The sequence below is a fragment of the Hemiscyllium ocellatum genome, chromosome 15, assembly GCF_020745735.1.
Source record: "Hemiscyllium ocellatum isolate sHemOce1 chromosome 15, sHemOce1.pat.X.cur, whole genome shotgun sequence".
NCBI classification, from domain to species: domain Eukaryota; kingdom Metazoa; phylum Chordata; class Chondrichthyes; order Orectolobiformes; family Hemiscylliidae; genus Hemiscyllium; species Hemiscyllium ocellatum.
In genome coordinates, this window is record NC_083415.1 from 29,509,621 (window position 1) to 29,529,516 (window position 19,896).

Below are 19,896 nucleotides of genomic sequence, written 5' to 3' on the forward strand. Positions count from 1 at the left end.
TAATTGGCTACGATACTGCTTAAATACTGCACCACTATTCAACATAATAAGAATTTGTAAACAAGGGGAAAAGGCCTTGAGCCCTCAAACCTGCACAGCCATTAGTCTGGTGAAGCTGATCTTTCACTTTCCCATTCATGAAGTTATCCCTTGATTTAGTTTTGAATATACTTAATGAGTTAATTTTACTGTCTTGCTGCTGATGTCTAGTTTCCTACTTATTCAACTTCTAACAGCACAATTATATTGAAATCTGCAGAATTTGGATTTATAATTGAGCAATGTTATCTTATTAAGAATTCTTGGTAAATGTTAAGAGCCACTGCTGGATTTATTGGAGCAAAGAGTATTTAGATAGTCATTAAGGTAGCTATTAATTTGTTTTGATTTACAGTTTTATGAGCAGTAGGAGTTAAGTGGTTTGAAGAGGTTTTCAAATGGCTAGATTTTTGTTTTGATAAATTTATGTGAACTTAAGGATGAATTTATTTTTCAAATAGTTTTGAACAAATATATATTTGAAAGCTTAAAATAGAAGCAATTTTTAGATTAGATTACTTACAGTGTGGAAACAGGCCCTTCGGCCCAACAAGTCCACACTGACCCGCCGAAGCGCAACCCACTCACTTACCCCTTACCTAACACTACAGGCAATTTAGCATGGCCAATTCACCTGACCCGCACATCTTTGGACTGTGGGAGGAAACCCACGCAGACATGGGGAGAACGTGCAAACTCCACACAGTCAGTTGCCTGAGGCGGGAATTGAACCCAGGTCCCTGGCACTGTGAGGCAGCAGTGCTAACCACTGTGCCACCTTGCCGCCCAAGTGGAGTTTTATTCAAGTGGAGTTTAAATGGATAATGTATGTATTTTATGAGCATGTGAAATATTTCCCAATATTCTTAGAGAGTTCAACCATTGGAAATAGAGGATGCAAGAAAGCTATGATGGCTATTAATGTGGAATGGGGAGGCACCATTCTCCAACTCCAGTTCCTCATAGAGAAAATAATGTATGCATGTGACTCATTGAGGACCCAGGAAAGTAACTTTAGAAATTAGTCTGATACATAATTTCCAAGTCTGTCTTGAAAATCCATGATAGAACATCCTTTCTGGGGTGTTTTCAAAAGTTCACAAATTTTTGACTGACAAAATTTATTGTAATCTCAGTTCTAAATGGCTAAACCGTTTATTTTGCTATTGTGACCCTTAGTTTTTCGATTAGCGTAATCTAATGCCCTTGCCATCAGATGCAATGGTAGCGGATTGGTCCCTAATATATTTAATACCTTTGCTCCTAGTGAGCCTGGATAGACTGCAAACAATTGTCCCACCCTATTGCCAATTAGAGGGATATACTTGCATTGGAAACAACTCAACAAAGGTCCACTTGAGTGATTCCTTGAATGAAAGGGTTGTCTTATAAGGAAAGGTTGAGCAATTTGTGTTCTACTCATTGGATTTCAATGAAAGAGAGGTGAAACATATTGAAAGATATGCTATTCTGAGGGGTTTTAACAGGTTACATTTGGACAGATGTTTCCTTTTGTGTGAGAATCTAGAACTTGGGCCAACTTTTAAGAATAAAGAATGTGCTATATAAGACAAAGATGAGGAAAAATTACTTCTTTAACTGGGTAATTAGTCTTTGGAATTCTTTCTCCCAGAAAGCAGTGGAGACTGGATCATTGAATAATCACAAGACTGTATTTGACAGATTTATGATTGACAAGAGAGTCAAAGGTATTAGGGATTGGCAGAGAAGTAGACATAAAGCAGTAAACAGATCAACCATGTTCTAACTGAATGATGGAGGAGGCTGAATGAGCTAAAGGACCCATTAAAGCTTCTATTTCTTATGATCTTACGATGACTTGCTAGCTCTAATATAATATGATCACTTTTCCCAGCATATATTCTAACATACTTTTATTCATTACACAAGTCTCTTTGCATAATGCTAGATCCATAGTCAACTGGTTTTTAATTGTTTCTTGGCACACTAATGTGGAAATCTATCTTAAAAGTTGTTGATACTTCACCCACATACAGCAAATTTGACTTGCTCTGTCTATTTGAAGATTAAAGTCCTCATGATCATTGCATTAACCCAACTGATTTGCTCTCATTTGCTGATTTGGCCTCTAATGAATAATATAACCATTGTTAAGGTGCCTAAAAAAGTCTCCCACTATTGTTTTTGTGAGATTGCTGTTTCCAATGTCCACCCAAGTTGATTCTACCTTTCTCATCAACCTGGTGAGAGATGCTATTCCACATCTCTGGAGCAGGTGGGACATGAACCCAGGCCTCCTAAAAGCACAGTTTTTTTTGCGATAAGATGTTTTCTCTCTGCTATTTTTTTTTCTATTGTAATTATTGTTTCAACTTGCTAGGCAGTGAGTTCTTGATTATTTATAATTGTGAACAAAAAAATTTCTTCCTCACACCTCTCTGCCTAAAACCTTAAATTTATGTTTGCAAGCTCTTATACCATCATAGATTTTGTTACAATGCATAGAGAGTAATTGGTGTAATTTCAAGAGTTTAATTTAAATGATCTATCTTATTGAAAGGATATGTATTACATCAATGGTAACCTATGAACTTAATATGCTCATAAATAGATCCTTTATGTCAAACTTTTAAAATATCATTTGCACTAGAAACCTCAGCTACAGAGTACCACATCATTAGTTCTCATGTTTGAGGTTATTTACAACTACATGCAAGGATAAGAAAATACTTCGATACATAACAATCTAATTTGGAATTTGCACAAACAGAAAACATGATTTGAGGTTTATTTGTTTTGCAACACAGAAATAGGTTTAGAAGATTCACTCTGAAAATTCTGTTGTGGCAAAGAATGGGTTTGGAGATTTTATTTTTGATAGATTAAAGGAAATATTCCTAAATAGGCCATTCAAAATAAGAATGCAGCTGTAAAACTAGGCCGGTATTTATCAGTGCCAATAACTTTGCAGACTCAGTAATATCAAAGATTAGGCTGTGTGGGGAAAATAAATCCCCTAAGGATAATAAAAGTTAACCCACTATAGACTTAAAGACCTTTGCATTTTTAAAATTGTAGATTTTTATGTATATATAAAAGGTACATTTATCTGTTTGACAAATTAAAGAGATTTATGAGAATGGTATGATAAGAAATTTTGATCATGTGGAAAGACTAGATAAACTGGAGATGTTCTTCTTCCAGCAGAGCAAGGAAGGAGAAGATTTAATGAAGGTGTTCAATGTCGTAAATGGCAAAGTGTCTGTAACCAGAGGATACAAAAAAACTACCAGAAAATCAGAGGCAACATAAGGTTTACAAAAACGTTTACACAGTAAATCGTTATGATCTCGAATGCACTGTATGAAAGATAGTGTAACCAAATTCAAAATGCCTTTCAAATGGGAATTGGATAAATACTTGAAAGAGGATTATTGTCACAGTTACTGGAAAAGAGCAGAGGAATGTTAGACTGCTGTTTCAAACAACCAACAGAAGCCAAATGGGTCAAATGGCCTTCTTTTATGATGTGTCATTTAATGATTCTATGATTTCTAAGTTTGAGAGCTAAGTCCTCCTGTTTCTTTATCTTCAAGATGAATGAATGGAATATCATTAAACACTTCCTAACTCACAAAATGAATACCTATCTGGCCAGGCTCTGCATTGGGAGCACCTGGCAGAAAACTTTGCTTCCATCAGCATGAATATAATAATGTTATATGGGTTTGTGTTCATTATAGAACTAAATGGAGACAGAATTACACTCTCATGCAGACGGACTTTGAATGATTTAAAGACAGAGGCAACGTTGTATGAAATCGGCTGCTACTATTTTGGTATTGGTTATTTTGAAGAGACAATAGAGATTCCCAAGAATTGTTACAACTAAAATACACAGGTACATCATGCAGCTTATGAATATGTTATTAGCCTGGGCAAGGAACTTCAATAATGCTCAATAGTACTCCTATCACTGGCTTGAAGCATGAATCTAAAATAATTGATTTTTCATAACATTTTGAAGCTCTTCAATTATGTGGAATTTTCATTAAGTTTGTATTGAGAAGGATGTGGGAGATGCCATTCAATGTTCAAATATTTAGCCAGTTCCCACTTTGTTTTAAAAATAACTCAGTCCTAGGATATGAACATGGTTGGAAAAGCAAGTGTTTTTTTGCCGTTCACTAAATTATTCTGAAAACAGTTGTGAGCCACTCTATGTCAACTTTAAAGGATGGAGATGAAGGCGGATGGTGTGCTTCGTAAGGAAAAGAGTGAAAGTGAGCAAACACATGATAGTCAAAGGTTTGGTGAGGATCTGTTTAAATATATTCAAGCCATTGCCTAAATTTGATGAGAAGGATGTGGAAGACTATTTTTATCTCATTTGAAAAGGTGGCTAAACAAATGTGGCGGATAATGACCATGCTGGTTTTGTTGATCCAAACAAAATATCGAGGGAGAGTTAATGAGGTATTTGAATATCTATCAGAGGAGGTATCTGAGGCGTATGAGGAGGTGAAGAAAACCATCTTAAGTGCAGATGAGCTTGTGCCAGAAACCTACTGCCAATATTTCAGGGATCCAAGGAGGGACTCTGGTCAAACCTACATTGAGTTTGAACAGATCAAATAAAGTAATTTTGATAGGTAGATAAGAGCATTAAAAATAGAGCAAAACCATTACACTCTAAGAGAGACAATTATTTTGGAGGAGTTCAAAAATTCACTTCCTGAAGTATTGAGAACTCATGTGGAAGAGCAGAGAGTTAAAACAGCAAGATTGGCAGCTGAAATGGCTGATGATTATGAGTTGGGTCATTAATCAAAGTTTGGCTTCCAAAATCAATTTCAATCGTGAGGGATAGAAATTGAGGAAAAGAGAAATCCTCATGTGGAAAGGGAAAGGTAGATCTTGGTGAAGATGATGAGGATTATATACCACAAGGTAAAAAGGAACCCGTTGAATGGGAAAGAGAGGTTAAAAAGCTCCAGTATTTTCACTGCAATAAAGTAGGCCAATTGAAATCACAGTGTTGGTGGTTTAGGAAAAGCACTGGGAAGCCAGATGTAGGAAAACAGGATAAGCCAGTAAATTTTATTGAAGTGGTAATGGAAAGCACAGTGGAGGCTGGTAAGCTGCACCAGAATGTACAATCCAGTTGAAGGTTGGTTAAGGAGGAAGTGCCAGACCTTCTTAAACCATATACCTGTGAAGGTCAAGTTTACTCACATAGGCCAGGAGCAGCAGGTAAAGAGGTTACAATGTTAAGAGATACTCACAGTGTTTGACATTGAATGATGAGGAGATATGTACCCCTGAAGAACTATTGCCAGAAAAGGTACCAGTAATGGGAATTCACGGTGAGACAGGAAGTGCTCAATTATGTAAAATGAGGATCGACTGTCCAGTGAAGAGTGGAGAAGTCGTGATAGGAGTGGTCATTTTCAGGATTACAATTTGTCCTTGCTAATGATACAGCTGTTTCAAAGGTAGGAGTGCAACCTACTGTGATTGAAGAGTCAATGGAAATTCAGGCAACTGGACTATTGCAGGACACGTATCCTGGGATTTTTCCCAACTGTGCGGTAACGAGTTCATAAAATCTTCAGTTGAAACAGGAGAGATCACAGAGTACAGATAAGGACATCAAAGTGGAATTAGCAGAGACCCTGTCTGATCAAATGTTTAACACAAACCAGGAGCAGATAGATGGCAAATCAGACATTTATAGGTCAGATAAATTAACTAAGTTACAGATGAAAGATGAAAATTTAAAGCGATCGTATCAACATGCATACTCAGAAAAAGAATCTGAACGTATCCCTGAATGTTACTATCTTAAAAAATGATGTCTTAATGAGGAAATGGAGATCATCACATATTCAGACAAATGAGAAATGGGCAGAAATTCATCAAGTCATATTGCCAGTGGGGAATAGAAAGGAGGTGTTATAGATGGTGCATGAACTATCACTAGGAAGTCATTTAGTGGTGAGAAAAACTCAATCTAAAATACAAAAACATCCATATTTGCCTGGACTACAGAATGATGTAGTTGATTTTTACCAGACATGTCATACATATCAGGTAATTGGAAAATGACAGGCAGTAATAAAACCCATACATTTAATATCTATCTCTGCATGTGAGGAACCTTTTACTAGAGTCTTAACTGATTGCATAGAATATCTACCTAAAGCAAAAAGTAGAAATCAGTATTTGTTAACAATTATGGATTTGTCCACTGATTTCCAGAGGCCATTCCATTACGCCATATCACAGCTAAAAGTATTATAGAGGAGTTACTCAAATGTTTCACTAGATACAAACTACCTACAGAGATACAGTCAGAATAAGGGTCAAACCACACATCAAAATTATTCAAGGAAATTATGGACAGCTTAGGAATAAAACAATTCAAATCTTGTTACATACCATCCAAAATCACAAGGAGTGTTAGAAAGGTGGCATCAGACATTAAAGACCTTGTTGAGAGCTTATAGTCAAGATTATCCAGATGATTGGGATAAGGGAATTATATTTGTGCTTTTTGCAATCAGAGGTGCACCAAAGGCATGGACCAAATTCAGTCCATTTGAATTCAATTTTTGTCATGACGTTGTGGAAGTTTGACTCTCAACTCTAGACGACACAAATTTCCATTCAAAAGTCGATGCTTTATTTCTGGATAGCACCCCTCGATAAATCTCCAAACTTTACATGTAAGCAGTGCATTTTATATTTTATTTGGGTGTGACTAATACAGAAGTATAAAGTCACATGGCTGATTGTTATTATGTTGTTTAAGACAGGTATTTCACAATCTTACAATGCCCGGTAGTTGCTGACTTCCTGTGACAGATAGCGAATGATTTATAGGAGCTGGTTATTGTATTATTCACAATCGTATGTTAATGTATAAGGGGTTTAAATAATAGGATTTTTGTTTTGTTCCCATTGTTGGTCTTCACATACCCTTGTTAGTAAGCAAGAAAGTATGTTAAAATGGACAGGGATGTAGTTAATAAGATCTATAACCAAGGCTATCAGTCTTGTCCAGGGAGAACAAACACCTTTACTTCGGGCTGAAAGTAAAATTCACATGTATGGTTCCGGACCATTTTAGCAGTTTGCAGATGGCAGCCAGACTCCCCACTGTGATTTCCAGTCTCACTCTATCAGAGAACAGTCATGCAATCAAAACTGCAGCGAGTCACTTTAAGAGGGAACCTTTAACCTTTGAATTCCCAATACACCGTCATAAGCAAGTGAATTTTTTTTTCTTCTGTGGTTCTCAAACTTCATCAAAGTGGGGAGACCACTAAAATTGATTAAGGAGAAATGGATAAGTCATAATTCAGAGCTCACATATTTGGACTGTGTAAAATATTCAGGAACGATTAAGTAGAGCGGGGGAGTTGGTCAGACAGCATTTGAAAGTAACACAACACATAATGAAACAGGAAACAGACAAGAACTCACAATTTTGCTATTGGGGATAAGGTGTTAATGTTACTTCCAGTGATAGTGAATCTTTAAAAGCAAGATTTAGTGGACCTTATCAAGTCAAAAGGAAATTGAATGAGGTGAACTATTTGATTTGGACTTCAGACAGAAAAAAATCTCAGAGTGTATCATGTGAATATGCTCAAAAGGAATTTTGACAGGGAAGGAAAGCCAAAGGAGATTGTGTTATTGCTTAAACACAGAGGGAATAATGCAGTGCAGCGGGTTCTGAATTGGACATTCCTCAAATTAAATGGGATAATAAGGAAGTTTTCAAAAATTGGGATAAATTATTGAATTACATTCCGGGGGAAAATTAAAATGACACGAAAGAGTTATTACTATCGCATAGGAGAAGGTGAGGACTGCAGTTGCTGGAAATCAGAGTCAAAAAGTGTGGCCCTGGAAAACCACTGCTGGTCAGGCAGCATCCGAGGAGCAGAAGAGTCAACTTTTTGAGCATAAGCTCACCATCAGGAATGTGAGTTATTACTATCACATGGGGAGCTGGGAAGTACTAACCTAATTTAGCATGATGTATATAGATAGGAGATGCTGTTCCTTATAGGCATACCCTCTCAGTTGGCACATGTGCAAAAGGACATTGAATGAAGGCTCCAAGACAACATAATTGAAGTGAGTTACAGTGACTGGAGATCGCCCATAGTGATGGTGCCAAAACCAGATAGCGCCCAAAGGAGACTGTGTTATTGCTTAAACATTGGTGTTATAACATTGTGTATTTTTACCAATAATGTATCTGTGACAATCATATACACTGATCATAGCCCATTGAAATTTGTGGAGAAATTTAAGGACAATAATTCCAGACTGTTTAGATGGAGGCTGTGGTTAGAGCTATCCAATTTGAAAGTCATGCATGTGGCAGGACAGGAAAATGTAATTGCCAACATATTGCCGAGACTTGAATGAGAAACAGAGGCATTCAGTGGTAGAAGTAAAACAGACCGAAACAAAGTGTAGTAGTGCATGTTTGCATGTTTATAGTCAATGTATTGAATATGGGCGTTGCAGTGTACTAATGATTTAAGATTAAGGGGCTTTAAAATGAAGCCTTCTTTGGTTATCGATTGTTCATTTTTTTTTAAGGTGGGAGTTGTGATGATGCTGCAGCTTTAACAAGATTGTGTTGTCCTTGGAAGATTTTTCAAAAGTGTTTTATGACACAGGTTCTAAAATATCTGGCTTACTCAACTTGAAGAAGTTTTTAAGTTTAAAATAAAATGTACAATAAAAGAGAAGTGGCCAGTTCTCCCAGCTCAGCTCACCCTGGTTTGGTTAGTTTGGTTTGGTTTGGTTTTAGTGGTCTGGCTCTTCAGAGCAAGCAATGAGTCAGTTTTGAGGCTGATCATCAAAGAAGCAACTACATGGAAGAAGGTGTTCCACCCTGAATCTCTCTGCCATCTCTCATCTCTCTGACTAACTAACTGGTTTGACCTTCTCAAAGCTATGGTCTCGGCTACTTTCTTGAAATGTTTTGAGTGGGTCTGGCCTGGTCCATAACATAGTTTCAAGTCAGAATGGTGATTCACTTCAAAAGGAGTTCCCATATGTCTGGGCCATCTGTCCTGCTTGGTAATAGAGGTCACCAGTTTGGATGTTGTTGTTGAAGGAGCCTTGGTAAGTTCCGGCATTGCAGCTTGTAAATGTTACACTTTGCATTGGTGTTAGGGGGAGTAAATGTTTCAGGAGGTTGATGCAATGCAGATTAAGTAGGCTGCTTTGTCATGCATGATGCTGTGCTTCTTGAGTGATGTTGAAGCCCCTTTCTTTGATGGAGAGAATTACACTTCCAACATGCCTTGTAGATGGTGGAGATGGTTTGATTACAGGATGTAAGTTATTTGCTGCAGATTTCCCAACTTCCCAACCTGATCTTCTCACTACTGTTTTGATGTGGCTGATTCAGTTATGTTTGTGACAAATGGTAACCCCAGGTTTTCATCCTGGGGAATGAATGATGAGAATGTAATTTAATGTCCACAGGAGATGATTTGATTTTCTCTGTAGGAGATGATTATTGTCTTGCATTGATGTTTAATGAATTCCACTTGTTATCTATCAGATCAAGTTTGAATGTTGCCTTGGTTTTGCTACATGTAGGCATGGATTGCTTCAAAACCTGGGAAGTTATATGGTTTCCTAAAGTTGAAGGTACATTATGTTGGGATTTTCATGGTGCCATATTTAATAGGATGTAGTCTAAATGTATTTGCATACAGTATTTGGTCATCAATTGCCAGAATTTGTAGATGTTCTCTTTGAAATGCTTCAGCAAATATCTTCCTCACTTACATGAAGGATAATGTGCATGTAAGCACTACCCTGGTCCTAGTCTTCACTCAAGAACATTCCTATACTTTTAAAAGAATGCCATTTTGTTAGCACTTCTGACAGTAAAGCTTTCAAAGCTGCAATCTTGAACAGTGCCACACAACCTTGTGGGCTTGTTGCAGGTATTTTTAACACTCAATAGCAACACAAATTTAAAGGAGACTAGCAACCCTTTAAGAGTTATTGATGTTCAATAAATCATCTCATTACCAATTGAACTTCCAGGTCATTGTATGCATTTGTACTCTGAAAATTGTGAAATATTGTAAATATTGAGAGCTGGCTTGTTTTTATAGCACAAATTCTGGATCAGTGGTGCTGGAAGAGAACAGCAGTTCAGGCAGCATCCAACGAGCAGCGAAATTGACGTTTTGGGCAAAAGCCCTTCATCAGGAATAAAGGCAGAGAGACTGAAGCATGGAGAGATAAGCTTGGGGAGGTTGGGGGCGGGGAGAGAGTAGCATAGAGTACAATGGGTGAGTGGGGGAGGAGATGAAGGTAATAGGTCAGGGAGGAAAGGGTGGAGTGGATAGGTGGAAAAGGAGCTAGGCAGGTCGGACAAGTCCGGACAAGCCATGGTGACAGTGCTGAGCTGGAAGTTTGAAACTAGGATGAGGTGGGGGAAGGGGAAATGAGGAAACAGTTGAAGTCCACATTGATGCCCTGGAGTTGAAGTGTTCCGAGGTGGAAGATGAGGCGTTCTTCCTCCAGGCATCTGGTGATGAGGGAGTGGCCATGAAGGAGGCCCAGGACCTCCATGTCCTCAGCAGAGTGGGAGGGGGAGTTGAAATGTTGGGCCACGGGGCGGTGTGGTTGATTGGTGCTGGTGTCTCGGAGATGTTCCCTAAAGCGCTCTGCTAGGAGGCGTCCAGTCTCCCCAGTGTAGAGGAGACCGCATCGGAAGCAACGGATACAATAAATGATATTAGTGGATGTACAGGTAAAACTTTGATGGATGTGGAAGGCTCCTTTAGGACCTTGGATAGAGGTGAGGGAGGAGGTGTGGGCACAGGTTTTACAGTTCCTGCGCCCACACCTCCTCCCTCACCTCTATCCAAGGCCCTAAAGGAGCCTTCCACATCCATCAACGTTTCACCTGTACATCCACTAATATCATTTATTGTATCCGTTGCTTCTGATGCGGTCTCCTCTACATTGGGGAGACTGGACGCCTCCTAGCAGAGTGCTTTAGGGAACATCTCCGAGACACCCACACCAATCAACCACACCGCCCCGTGGCCCAACATTTCAACTCCCCCTCCCACTCTGCTGAGGACATGGAGGTCCTGGGCCTCCTTCACCGCCGCTCCCTCACCACCAGATGCCTGGAGGAAGAACGCCTCATCTTCCGCCTCGGAACACTTCAACCCCAGGGCATCGATGTGGACTTCAACAGTTTCCTCATTTCCCCTTCCCCCACCTCTTCCTAGTTTCAAACTTCCAGCTCAGCACTGTCATCATGACTTGTCTGGATTTGTCTGACCTGCCTAGCTCCTTTTCCACCTACCCACTCCACCCTTTCCTCCCTGACCTTCATCTCCTCCCCCATATACCCATTGTACTCTATGCTACTTTCTCCCCACCCCCGACCTCCCCAAGCTTATCTCTCCACGCTTCAGTCTCTCTGTCTTTATTCCTGATGAAGGGCTTTTGCACGAAACGTCCATTTCGCTGCTCGTTGGATGCTGCCTGAACTGCTGTGCTCTTCCAGCACCACTGATCCAGAATCTGGTTTCCAGCATCTGCAGTCATTGTTTTTACCTTTATAGCACAAAGTCAACTAACAACTTTTCAGTTCGTCACCTCACCCAGAAACCAACAGTTATACTACTGCAGTACCAGGATTACAATACCAGGCCTCCTATCTCAATAATATTTCTCAAATCATAAAACACAATCCAGATTTTCGACTATAAAGGTGCAGGATGTGCTTTGCATACATATGAGCATTTCTTTTCATAGACACTTGGATTCCTATCAGAACAACCTCACACATGTTCACCTCACATGCCATTATGTGAAGAATATGAAGTTGTATTTTCAATCCATATGTTGTACAGAGAACAGAGAGACATTGTTTGCTTTCTTCACTTCTGCAGGACCATTTGACTAGATATCCAAATCTTGTATTGCACATTATCCTGCAAGTATCACACAGTAAGATGACTGACAAGGAGAGAATATCAGGTGCAGTCCCCTCAGTACAACTATTGTTAAACCATTAACATATTTCTCCCCTCAAAATAAAGTTCAGATGGATAAATTTTCACATAAACAAGTGTTATTTGAACCCTATAAATTGTAAGTTTGTTCAGGCAACTGATGCCTCCTATCTATTGACAGTCTGTTACCACAGAAGGATTTTTTTTCAATTGTAGAAGCAAGATTAACTCCTCCATCAATACACAGGGTCTAAGATTTCTGTTTTACCTTACTGTTTGATTTAATTTCAGGGTGGCATTGTGGCTCAGTGGCTAGCAGTGTTGCCTCACAGCGCCAGGGGCCAGGTTTGATTACAGTCTCATGCAATTATCTGTGTGGAGTTTACACATTCTCCCCATGTCTGCGTGGGTTTCCTTTGGGTGCTCACAGTCCAAGAATATGCAAGTTAGGTGAATTGGCCATTTAAATTGCCCATAGTTTTCAGGACTGTGCAGGTTAGGTGGATTAGTCAGGGGTAGATATAGGATAATAGGGTAGGGGAATGGGTCTGGATGGGTTACTGTTTGGAGGGTCAGTGTGAACTTGTCAGGTCGAAGGCCCTGATTCCACACTGAGGGATTTCTTTGTTTGAAAAAATGAACAAGAACAAAAATGGGAAGACAAGGGAAGGGTGACCCATGGAGTATTTGACTTTAATCAGCATTGTTCAAATATTATTTATTCCTTCAAAGTGGATTGATACTATGAATTACCAACATTTTGGAAAAAATAAAAATCAAAAGATTTGTTCTAGGGTGTCTGCCAGAGCGCAGTAGTCACACACTTAACTCCAGAATATAAGTAATACATTTCAACAGACACTTCAGTGTAATGCAGCTTAGTAAAGCTACCATACTGAAGGTGAGATGGTGTATCAAAATCCTGCCTGCCTTCTCAGAGTGACTTAAAAGATTCCATGATATTCTGGGGCACAGGTCAGATGATGCTACTGTCCACCAAATATTTTGCCCCTGCAAAATGCGATGACCTTACTTTAAATTAAACTGTGCTAAAAAACAAACTTATATTGAGATTTAAAATAAACTTTCAACTAGTTAAACTTGGAAGAGGAAAGTACGAGTGTGGCTCCGATCCCAAGGATACTTTTGGAGGATTAAACTCACAGCATGCATGAGCCCACTCTCCACTTACCCATTAAACGCTCCACAATATGTTCAAAGTCACTTGTTCGACTTAACCATGATACATAAGCCCATTGTCTCAAGCAGCTTATAAAATTTCACCCAAAGTGTTATCTTTAAAATAATTCAACCTCATTTTCATCAGCATTAATCAGAAATCTGCCATTACTGAGTTGAAGACATGAAATTAAAGGGACAAGTGGACAAATGCTGAGCTAACTGTCGAGTGATTTTTTTTATTTTGCAAGTGACTGCAAAAAGACTGTTTTGTTTCTGTGCAAAACTAGAATCTGCAAGCAACTGCAGAAAGGCTGTTCCTGTTATTGTGCAAGGTATAATCATGGTGTGCTACCTAATGAAAGCAACAATGGAAACATCTTGCAACAGCCAACGAAAACATCTTGCAACCGACAATGGCTCAGTGTGCTCTGCGGCCCTTCCAGAGGAAGGCATATGTGACACGGCATGCAATCAAGGATAATAAAGACTATTGTAATTTGTACTGAACAAGAAACCAGTGGAACTGTGTTTAGGTGCCATGCTTCTCCTGAAAGTTTTTGTTAAATAAAGCTTAGTCTGATTCACTGCTAAATTTGTATTTTGGCATTATCTTTACCTACAACACAATGAAACTGGTCGGTTGCAATTATTATATCAAGATTCCAAGATACTTCAAGATAAGCGAACCTATTTAAGTGAATGTAATATTCCTGATTTACTTATCAACTGCATTAGCAATCTTATCTCCTTCCGTAAATTCTCCTCAGGTCAACTGTTCCAGGGTGAAAATGCCCAAATCTCAGCAGCTTTACCTCATAATTCAGATCCCCGTAAGAAGGGATTTACTTTGTAACTGATCTGTTGACTTCGTAAAGTGCTTCTATGCTTCCCATGTTTCTCCACAGCTAGAACTGAACATAGTACTCACAATCCAGAATGACAAAACAGTCTCATATTTTTGTCCCTCATAGTCCTTAGCTGTAAATGTGTTCCCGATATTTGCCAAATATAAATACAGACAGACTTGGAAATCTGTTGTTGTCAATGGCTTTTCAATAATGATTCCTAAAGCACCTCTGGTATGATAGAAGTCAGATGTTTAAAAAATAGGATTTCCTCAGCCATTGTCCAGCCTCTAAGTTGTTCATCCATGTATGTGTACTTTCATATTCACAATACTTTAGTCAAAATAATTTCCAGGCAATGTGGTCCGCCGATCTCAGAGAGCCAATGGGAAAATGTTCTTGGCTCCAAGACAAACCTAATGTTTTCAAATCCCTGGCTACCCTGTATGCAGCTCAGACATACTCCACCTTCATCAAAATGGGCAATCATCTGCACTTTCTCCTGATTCACTGACTGCTGCTTAAGATAAGCTCATAGAAACACAGAAAATGGAATCAGAAATAGGCCACTCAACCCTTTGACCCCACTCTACCCATTCAATATGATCAAGGCTGATCATTTAACTCCATATTCTGTTTCCACTTTCTTCTCACACCCTTTGATCCTTGTAGCCTGATGAACTATATCAAACTCCTTCTTGAAAACATTGAATGTTTTGGCCTAAACTGCTGTCTGTGACAGAGAATTCTACAGAATAATTTTGGGCAATAATTGGATTTAATTATGCTCTCAATTCTATACCCTTGACGGCTGCATTTTCCCCATCTTCGAACTTCACGCTAACTCTTAAATTCCCATCCGCCTTGCGGCTTTGTTGAGTTTACAGCCATGAATTATATGCACTCCCTTTTCTCCTCATCTGCAGTTAACTATGGTCACCATCTCTCATCTAAGGGGTCTGCAAGGAGCAACCCAGTTGATAATTATAGATCAGAGAAGATTATGGACTTGAACAGATAAAGAAAAGGTGATCCAACAAACGATTCATAAATGATGATGGAGAAACTGTGTGTTAATGTTCCTTTTGGTTGTTTGTCATGATATTTCTTATAGTGTGAATTGTCCTTTAGTGTATGGTTATATACTTTTGTGATTTAGATTTTCAATAAAATAACTTGCAAATTCATTAATACATGACACAATTGATGTTTCCATATGCAACCCCGTTTAGGCACGCAAAAACCCTCCCATGCACATTCCTATATCAAGCTCCTTTCACTAGGAAAATGTGGACAATCTATCTGGGCAAAAATTTGCATATCATATCACAGCTAAAAAAAACTGGCACCATAACGTACATTTACAGAGCTGTCTCCAAACAGGAGACAGAATCAATATCACCAGCTTGACAACTAATGATTTGTATTAATGGTGACAAGACCATGATCAATTTTACTAGTACAAAGCCCAGTTTTATTGGCACCACAGCCTGTATTACTACAGAGTTGTGGAGATGTTCAGCATGGAAACAAATCCTTCAGTCCATCTCATCCATGCTGACCAGATATCCTAAATTAATCAATTTGTCAACATTTGGCCCATTTCGCGCTCAACCTTTCCTATTCATGTATCCACCCAGATGCCTTTTAAATGTTGTAATTGTATCAACCTCCACCACTTCTTCTGGCAGCTCATTCCATACACACACCACCCTCTGTGTGAAGAAGTTGCCTCTTAGGTCCCTTTTATATCTTTCTCCTCTCACTCTAAACCTGTGCCCTCTAGTTTTGGACTCCCCTACCTCGGGGAAAAGATGTTGGCTATTTAACCTTTGCCCCTCATGAATTTATAAACCTCTGTAATGTCACACTCAGCCTTTAATGCTCCAAGGAAAATTACCACAGTCTATTCAGCCGCTCCCTATAGCTCAAACTCTCCAACCCTGGCAACATCCTTGTAAATCCTTTCTGAACTCTTTCAAGTTTCACATCATTTTTCCTCTAGCAGGGAGACTAGAATTGAACATAGTATTCCAAAATTGCCCTAACCAATGTCCTGTACAGCTGCAACATGACCTCCCAACCCCTATACTTAACACACTGACTAATAAAGGCAAGCAGACCAAATACCTTCTTCATATTCCTATCTGCCTGTGACTCTGTTTTCAAAGAACTATGCTCCTATACTCCAAGGTCTCTTTGTTCAACAACAGCCTCAAATACCTTACCATTTAAGTAGATAAGTCTTGCTCTGATTTGCCCTACCAAAATGCAGCACCCCACATGTATCTAAATTAACCTCCATCTGCCGCTCCTCAGCCCATTTTCCCATCTGATCAAAGTCCTGTTGCATTCTGAGGGAATCTTCTTCCCTGTCCACCACACTTCCAATTTTAGTGTCAGCTGCTAACTTACAAGCCATACCTCCTGTGTTCTCATCCAAATCAATTACATAAATGATAAAAAGCAGTGGAACCAGCACCATTTATGAAATACTTGTCCCAATTCCATGGTATACTGATGCCAATACTGCAGCTTCTCCTCTGAGATGTACATCAAGAATATGTAAGAATTCAAAGTGTCTGTTTTTTTGCAATATGAAAATTGCCAGCATACCACTGCAATCGTAGTTACATGAGCTACAACAGATAACCTGCTCAAGATGCTTTCAAGTGGCTTGTGTTCTACTCTGTGAAGTCATCCAATAAATAAGTGTTTGTACCTCAAGTAGTCAAAGGATTAGATGTTTATTCATGTTTATACTGTGTTTGGTTCTATTTACAAAAGTAAACAGGGTCAGAACCTGAAATTCTTTGGGTGATTTTAGCCCTCAATTCCTAAATGCCCTTTATCTTTAAAGTAGAGATCTGCACGGGTAGATTCAATGGCTGGCTTGCAATAATCCTGTCAGGGAATGATGGTATGTTACAAATGTGCGAAAGAAACTTTGACCAGACTGATCTCTCATGACTACAATGAAAACAAGAGGCTGATGATGATTTGTCTATTGTGGATTAAGTTCAAAACTGCAGTCACATTTTGCAGCTTTCCCTTTGACATATATCATAAGACCAGAATTCATTGAAGTTTGCATCATATATAGATAGGCTGGTTAAGAAGGCATTTAGCATGCTTGCCTTCATTGTTCAGACCTTTGAGTATAGGAGATGGGACATTATGTTGAGGTTGTGCAGGATGTTAGCTAGGTCTCTTCTGGAGTACTGTGTCCAGTTCTGAACACCCTATTATATGAAGAATATGATTTATATGGAGAGGGTACAGAAGAGATTTAACAGGATATTGCCAGGAATAGAGGGTTTGAGATATAAGGAGAGACTGAATAGGCTGGGACATTTTTCACTGGAATGTAGGAGGTAGAGAGATGACCTTCTAGAGGTTTATAAAATCATGAGGGGCATAAGTAAGTTGAATGGCAGATGTCTTTTTGCTAAGGTGGGAGATTTCAAGACTATAGGGCATATCTTTAAGATGAGGGAGAAAGATTTAAAAAAAGATATGAAGGGCTATTTTTTGTATGGGAGTGGCTTGTGAGTGACCTTCCAGAGGAATTGATAGGTGCAGGTACAGTTGCAACATTTAAATAACATTAAGATAACCAAATGAATAAGAAATGTTTGGAGGGATATGAGCCAGGAACAGGCAGATCGGACTAGTTTAGTTCAGGATTATGGTCAGCTGTACGTGACAACTGATTATGCACAGATATGAATAAAGAATGCCACAGTGCACAGAGTCATAGAAATGTTCAGCATGGAAACAGACCCTTCGGTCCAACCCATCCATGCCGACCAGATATCTCAACCCAATCTAATCCCATCTGTCAGTACCTGGCCTATATCCCTCCAAACCCGTCCAATTCATATACCCATCCAAAAGCCTCTTAAATATTGCAATTGTACCAGCATCCACTACTTCCTCTGGCAGCTCATTCCACACACATACCGCCCTCTGTGTGAAATAGTTGCCCCTTATGTCTCTTTTATATCTTTCCCGTCTCACCCTAAACCTACGCCCTCTAGTTCTGGACAGGGAAAAAACTTTGTCTATTTGTCCTATCCATGCCCCTCATAATTTTGTAAACCTCTATAAGGTCACCCCTCAGCTTCGGCTGCAGGGAAAACAGCCCGAGTCTGTTCAACCTCTTCCTATAGCTCAAATCCTCCAACCCTGGCAATATTCTTGTAAATCTTTTCTGAACCCTTTCAAGTTTCACAACATTTTTCCAATAGGAAGGAGACCAGAATTGCATGCAATATTCTAACTGTGGGCTAACCAATGACCTGTACAGCCATAACATGACCTCCCAACTCTTGTACTCACTAATCTGACCAATAAAGGAAAGCATACCAAATGCCTTCTTCACTATCCTATCTACCTGCGATTCCACTTTCAAGGAGCTATGAACCTGCACTCCAAGGTCTCTTTGTTCAGCAACACTGCCTAGGACCTTACCATTAAGTGTATAAGTCCTACTAAGATTTCAGAATGGGTTGAAAGACTTGTTTCAAGATAAGAAGCAACTAGCCTTGTGGATACTGTATATGCAGATACCCACAGCTCAAGACCTTCCAAGCAACGAGAATTGTTGTTGTCCGTTACACACAACGTCCAGCATTTACAACTCTCGGATACTGAAGTACCTTGTGTGCACATGGAGCAAGAACTAGACAGCATACAGGCTTTGGCTGATAAGTGGAAACAATTTCACCAGACAAGTACCAGCCAATAACCATCAAGAGAAAATCTAAACTTTTTTTCTTGACAATCGTAAGTGTTACCAATTGTTGAATGCGCCACTCGTAACATCCTAAAGTTACCATTGTCCAAAAACTAGACTGGACCAGTTAAAGACAGCGGCTGCAAAAACACATCAGAGATGAGGAATTCTGAAACAAATAATTTATCTCCCCATGCCTACTCGTCATTTACAAAGTTAGGAGTGTGAGGAAATGCTGTCCAGCTACCTGGATAAATGCCGCAGCAACATCTCCCAAGAAGAGCAACATTATCCCACTTGTTTGACACTCCATCCACCACCTTCAACATTGACTATTCTCATCCCTGACACACAGCACTGCAGCATGTACTATTGGCAAGATGGTACTGAAGCAACTCAGGAAGGCTTCTTCAACAGTGCCTTTCAAACCCATACCTTTACCACTTAAAAAGATGAGCAGCAGACGTGTAGATATACCACCTATAAATGCCCCTCCAAGTCATACACCATCCTGATGTGCAACTATCTCACCATCTCCTCAGTGTTGTTTTTTCAAAATTTGATCACCCTTCGTCACAGCACAAGCAGGCTACTTATACCTCAAGGTCTGCAACAGTCCAAGAAAGCAGCTCTCCATCAACTTTTCAAGGGAGATTAGGAATGGAAAATAAATTTTGGCTTCGTCAATGACACCTATGAGCAAATAAGAGTAAGGAGAGAGTTTAGGTATTTTGCAACTCTTACCTGCCCACTGACTTTCCATCTTCTAAAAGGCAATAGTATGGCACTGCATATTTCTGAAAGAATGTAGCTTCAGCAACACTCAAGACATTTTACACCATCCAGCACAAACAAACCCCTAGATTGAAAACTCATTCACCACCTTGTTATTCCTTCATCTTCGAAAAGTCTTCAGAACAGTACTTCTCCACACACTGTTGTGCGGATCCAGAATATATACACCAGCAACTTAGAGCAATTAGGGATGGACAATAAATACTGGCTTTACTAGTGATACACACAGTCCGTGAATAAATATATAAATATTTTTGTCAACAGCACCAAAAGACAAATCTGATCA